This window comes from Gossypium arboreum, chromosome 5, assembly GCF_025698485.1.
Source record: "Gossypium arboreum isolate Shixiya-1 chromosome 5, ASM2569848v2, whole genome shotgun sequence".
Classification (NCBI taxonomy): domain Eukaryota; kingdom Viridiplantae; phylum Streptophyta; class Magnoliopsida; order Malvales; family Malvaceae; genus Gossypium; species Gossypium arboreum.
In genome coordinates, this window is record NC_069074.1 from 65,930,264 (window position 1) to 65,936,699 (window position 6,436).

The 6,436-nt window shown below is 38.3% G+C and overlaps 1 non-coding gene across 1 annotated transcript; it reads left to right on the top strand.

The window, feature by feature from the left end:
* Positions 1-5,484: 5,484 nt before the first annotated feature.
* Positions 5,485-5,590, top strand: LOC128293438 (small nucleolar RNA R71). The gene has a single exon (XR_008283621.1). It is a non-coding gene; the product is annotated as a small nucleolar RNA R71 (small nucleolar RNA).
* The last annotated feature ends 846 nt before the right edge of the window (positions 5,591-6,436 follow it).

Genomic DNA, 6,436 nt, shown 5'->3' on the forward strand with positions numbered 1-6,436 from the left:
GAAAACATAGGTGTCTCCCTTCATCTAAGTGATTACCTTTGATCAAAATATCACAGAGTTTAACATCCTTACTAAAGATTCACTCAAATCACTCGAGGTATTTAAGGACATCAAATAAAGCTCTCATTAGTCAATATGAAAAGTTATTACCATAGGCTTGAAAATCAAATCTCCACCACTATATATTGAGATGATACATCAATCAAAAAGGTCTTTAGAGGGTTGTAATGTGGCTTTGGTTAGGGGGTGTGGTCACAAGCTAAAAGAAGAGGTTAGAATCAAGATTGAATTGAAAAATTACCTAGCTAGAAAAATAACTAGTCATCAGTTGAATACAAGTGAGCTTCTTCTTAGAATATGGAACTAATACTTTAAGCTAAAAAACGACGAATTACTATTAATAAATATGTATATAATTTTTTTTAAGAACAAGTCAAATAACATAGAACTTAATTATTGCAACAAAGAATAAGATATAGTTAAGCAATAAATTCAAATCAAATCTCGACAAAAATAGGGATCAAATTAGGGGATTTCAACAATAATGGGTTATGGGTTAACATTGAGGGTAAATCAATTAATGGCTTGTTAGGTTCAAAGGGGTTCACTAACGGTTAATTATGAAAGTAGGCTTTTTGTGGAGTGAGTGAGTTAAACTTAAATGCCTTTATCATCTTGACATATCAAATCAAATGGTGTGGTCTTGACATGCATAATCAAACAAGTTTTAGAATAACAAATCAATACTGATGCACTCATAATAAAAGTGAGCATGAAAGAAATAAAATATGCTCTAAAAGGCTCAAGATCTCATAAAAATTATGGCTTTTTGATGTTTAAACTTGTGAATTTCAATTCAAGATAATACCTAAACTTAGGGAAATAACCTAAAAATTTTTAATTCTTCAAAAATCAACTTATCATGCTTGATTCCCTAATGTCTTAAAGTTTAAACAATCAATGCATAAATACCTATGTTTTAATTCAAGACATATCAATAAAAATCATAAATTAATTAAAATTCATTCTAATAGTGATATAAGTGATTCACATGAGAATAAGACAAAATTCAGGGATTTCTAATAATTTCTAATGATGATATAAAAGACCCCTCAGACTTAAGATGTACATTGCCCTCAATGTACAAAGATGGATATATTGAAAAATATAGATATATAATCATAAGATAGGGAGAGAGATGAAACTTCCTGAATGATGAATGAACTCCTTGAATTGGAGTTATGGAGAATAATCAGCCAAGGCAATGATGAGAGTGGAGGAGGATACTCTGGTGGTGGTAGAGGTTCATTAGTCCATAAGTCCTGCACCAAAAGAGTATTATATCTGGTAGTAGCTATGGTCGTGGTCGAGCAGGACATGGCAGTCGTGGAGAACCTTTGCCAATGCAGTTTTTAGTTCCTATTATATGATGAGCTTTGGAGCTCTTTATGATTGTGATAAAATTAGGAGCTCTTTAGGAAATATAAGGAAGCATAATTACTCGTAATGAAATAGCCAAAAATAAAAATTGTAAAAACTAAAATTAAACTAATATTAAAGGAAAATGAAATAAAAAGTACTTAAAGAAGATAAATAAAGATAAAAGTGAAAATAAAAAAAATAAATAAAATTTTTTTAAACATCTTCATCGCCGGATGGTTTGTGAGGTGGTAGTGGTGATGAGATGTGAAGGTGCTGACAAATCTGATGAAGAGTAGCATCATTGTGATCAAAACGCTGAAAACACTATTGCCCAAATCGAGTAAGGCGCTCAGAGTGTGGGCCAAGATGGCGTGTAGGTATCGCAGGGATGGGGCGAGGCCAATGCTTTAGAGCGGCTAGGATCATAGGTGGCCGAGGTAGGGACGAGGTCCTTCCAGCACTTTGAGGGGGAGTAGTGGATGTGACGATGGAGGGTGTCGAGTTCATTGTCATCCATGAACTCCTCCGTGTACAGCCCAAGTGCAATTCTAAACTTCGGTACGCTCAATTGGCGCACTAGACCACCAAAGCGGAACTGGACCGTTTCAGGATCGTCGAAGTTTGTCATGACAACTTGAAGATAGAAGGTCGAGCAGAGTTCCATTATGAGCACGAGGTATGTCGGCTCGATGATCTCAAAGAAGAGCCCCCACGGTTCAGTCGTCAAGAGGGCTCAGACCGCGTCATCCATCTGAATTTGTTCAAGTGCAGCCTAGTCAATGCAGCGGCCCACACCTAGGGGTCGGGCCCGTAATATCTGAAATTGCTCCTCCTGGGGTTTCAAGGGGAATTGGAGGAAAGGGTGACGGATCTCAGCGGTAGGACCCGAGGAGGACGTTGCTCCTTTCCTTTTTTTCAAGGCGGGGACGACAGTCTTCTTGCCGTGTGAGGTTGACATAGTATACCTGCAATGGCAAGTCGAAATAAAAATAAAATTACTCCCTAACAATAGCATGGAAAAATATGCATGGTAAAACTAATAAAGATATTTCCTAGAAGTCAAGTACGAAAGAACAACTATGCTAAAAAAAAAAAACCCAATTAGATAAATTATGTCATTACTATGAAAAGGACTATGAGAGTAATGTTAACGGAAATATCTAGTGAATGAATGCATGCGGGTAAGCATGAAATCTATGGAAACAAGAAAAATGGATGAATGCAGCAAAATGTATTGAATAACATGGCAAATTTCTATCATGATAACTATGATTATTTGCTCAAAATAAAACAAAATATCATGAAATATGTAAAAGAATGAAGAAAATAGAGGGAAAAAAAATGAACAAACACAAGACGGAGGAGCTTTGGATCATTGAAAGTGGCGTTGTAATCGGCTCACGGGCATGGCAGGTAGGGAGTGTGAAGTTGCAGCGACTAGGGTTAGGGATTTTGAGGAAGGGGATGATGAATAGTGAGGGGTTTATATAGATTTTAGGGTGAATTTTTGCCCGTGTGTTTCGTAATTTTTTAAATTTGGGCACGTTTGAGATTCGCACACGCCCGTGCTCTTTTAAAGTGTTGGTGCCCACGGCTGTGTCGCACAACCGTGTCCCACTTCGTTTGCTTCTCCCACGCCTGTGTTCCATTGCGCACACCCGTGTTGTTTTATTAGTCTTGGGCATGGATGGTGGGCACGGGCGTGTTGCATGACCGTGCTAATTTTTCAGTTTCAACCACAGTTCCTAGACACATGCTTGTCGCACGCCCGTGTTGGTTTGACAGACTCGCCCACGGCCACGTCGCACGGCCGTGACAACTTATCGCATCCCATGCTAAGGAAAAATTTTGTCCTGTTTTCACTTGACCGTAACACACAGCCGTGTCTCTTCTCGTGGTGTGGGCACGGCCTAAGACACGCTAGTGTGCCCTACCGTGGGGATTAGAGAACTTGTGTTTCAATGACTCAGTTAGTGATTAGATGTTAAAACTAAAATTTTTAAAGCAGTTATCATCGTTAGTGCTCCGGTTGCCTCCCGAGAAGCATTTATTTATAGTCTAAGCTCGACTTACCTTTCTGGTGCATGGTCATGGTGGTGTGAGGAGTTTACACTCTTCATCTCTGCTGTCAATTTTATCAACATAAGGTTTAAGACGAGTACTGTTTACCTTAAAAGTGCCGAATTTGGGATGAATTACCTCAACTGTACCATATGGGAAAATACTGAGTACCATAAGAGGGATTGCTCCGTTAGGTTTAGAAGTGGCGATGCGATGGTTTGCTGCATCTAGTAGTACTTTGTCTCCAACCTTAAGTTGATTTGGTGCGACATTGAGATCGTCATGGCGTGGTTTTGGTTTATTGTGTGTCCTCGATTTATGTGCCCGCCATTCATCTAGTTCCTCGATTTGTAGCCTTCGTTCTTCATAGAAAGGTCCTTTGTTGTTGCTTGAACATGGCTCATGTAGGTTCTTTGAACTTATTTCCTGCAAAGTAGGTTGCACCACATGGTCAGTTTTAATAGAATGATTTATACAACCACCTTCAAGTTTTGATGTGTTACTCATATTACGAGCTTGAAGGGTGATTGTTTCGTCTCCCACACGAAGTGTAAGTTCACCTGTGCCAACATCAATTATTGTTTTAGCGGTTGGTAAAAAGGGCCTCTCTAAAATTAAAGGAATGTTACTATCCTCTTCTATGTCTAGAACAATGAAATCAACTGGGAATATAAATTTGTCAATTTTAACCATTACATCTTCAATAATTCCCCCTAGGAAATCTGATTGTTTTATTGGCTAATTGAATACTCATCCTAGTTTGTTTGGGTTTTCCAAGACCTAGTTGCTTAAACATTTTGTAAGGCATAACATTGATACTAGCCCCTAAATCAGCGAAAGCATTATTAACATCTAGGCTACCAATTAAAAAGAGAATCGTAAAACTCCCTGGATCTTTTAATTTGTTGGCTAGCTTAATCTGTAGTATGGCTGAGCAAACTGCATTTAGCTCTACATGCGATGCCTCATCCAACTTCCGCTTAGTTGTTAAAAGCTCATTTAAGAATTTGACTGCGTTTGGCATCTAGGAAAGAGCTTCAATAAACGGTAGGTTAATATGTAACTTCTTTAATAATTTAAGAAATTTACCGAATTGTTCATCTGTGCGGTCTTTCTTTATTGCGTTGGGGTATGGCACACGAGATTTGTACTCTTTACTTACCGGTTTCTAGTTATTGTGGTCCACCTTACCTGTACCTTTGCTTACCACAATTTCTTGCCTCGGTTCTGGTTCAGGTGCAACTAACCTTTCATCATCTTGAATGGTAATTGCATTGAGTTACTCCCTTGGTTAGATTCAGTGTTACTCGGTAGGCTACCTTGTGGTCATTCAGATATCAATTTAGCGAGCTGACCTATCTGAGTTTCGAACCCTTGGATTGATACTTGTTGATTCTTAAGTGCTGCCTCGGTATTTTGAAAATGAGTTTCTAACACCGAGATGAATTTTGTTAGTATCTTTTCAAGGTTCGGCTTTTTCTCTTGTTGGTAGCGTGGTTGTTAGAAGCCTGAAGGTGGTGGTCTCTGATTCCCTTGGCCTCCCCATGAGAAATTTGGGTGGTTCCTCCAACCTTCATTTTAAGTATTACTATAAGGATTATTTTGAGATCGAGGATTATTACCCATGTAATTTAACTACTCGTTCTCCATTTTGTGGCCATAGGGTGGGTATTATGAATTGCTTGATCCATCTCCACTTGCTTCGCACTCATTACTGGGTGAACCTGTGAAGAACCAAGAAAACCATCAATTTTTCTATTCAAAAGTTCTACTTAATTAGAGAACATGGTGACCGAGTCAACGTTAAAAACGCCGACTATTTTCGTTGGCTTTGTCCTCATGATTTGCCACTGATAATTATTCATTGACATCTCTTCTATAAATTCATAAGCATCCTCAGGTGTCTTATTATTGATAGTTCCGCCAGCGGCTGTGTCGATCATCTGTCAAGTCAAAGGATTCAGGCCATTGTGAAATGTTTGAACCTGTAGCCAGAGTGGTAACCCATGGTGAGGGCACCTTCTCAACAGATCCTTGTATCTCTCCCATGCATCGTAGAGTGTTTCTAAATCCATCTGCACAAAAGAGGAGATATCATTATGTAACTTGGCTATTTTGGCCGGTGAAAAATATTTTAATAAAAACTTTTCGGTCATTTGTTCCCAAGTAGTGATTGATCCTCATGGTAACAATTCAACCATTGTTTAGCCTTATTCCTCAACGAAAATGGAAACAACCGAAGGCGAATGGCATCATCAGAAATGCCATTGTTTTTAAAAGTTTGCAAAACTCTAAGAAATTTTCCAAGTGAGCATTGGGATCCTCGTCCTGTAAACCATCAAACTGAACAAACTGTTGGATCATTTGAATGGTGTTAGGTTTCAGTTCAAAGTTATTTGCAGCAACAGCAGGCCTAACTATGCTCGATTCAGTTCCTGTTAAAGAAGGTTTAGCATAATCATACATAGTACGTGGAGCAGGATTCTGATTAGCAGCAATTGCAGGAGGTAGCAGATTTTCTTGGTTTTCAGCCATCTCCTTGGTTATAGTTGAAGTATCGTCCTCTTACTCTTCCTCTGTGTATCTTAAGCTTTGCCTTATTTCTCTTCGATTTCTGTGAACTGTACGATCGATCTCACTATCAAACAGTAATGGTCCCGATGGGTTTCTTCTAGTCATACACTATAAAAACCTGCCAGGAACGAATAAAAAAAATTAGAAAAGAAAATAAAAATTTAAATTGCAAATAAATTAGAATGGCTAAAGTGATTAAAATCGAGTGTTCCTAATATCCTAGTTCCCCAGCAACGGCACCAAAAACTTGGTACGTGATATTTGTGACAGGTTTTAAAAAATTATAATTAATCGTTCTTGAAACTAACTATTATCACGATGAAGGCAAGTGTACCTATTGAACAGTAGTATAGCTTTAGCAAGACAGGTTTGTTGAACC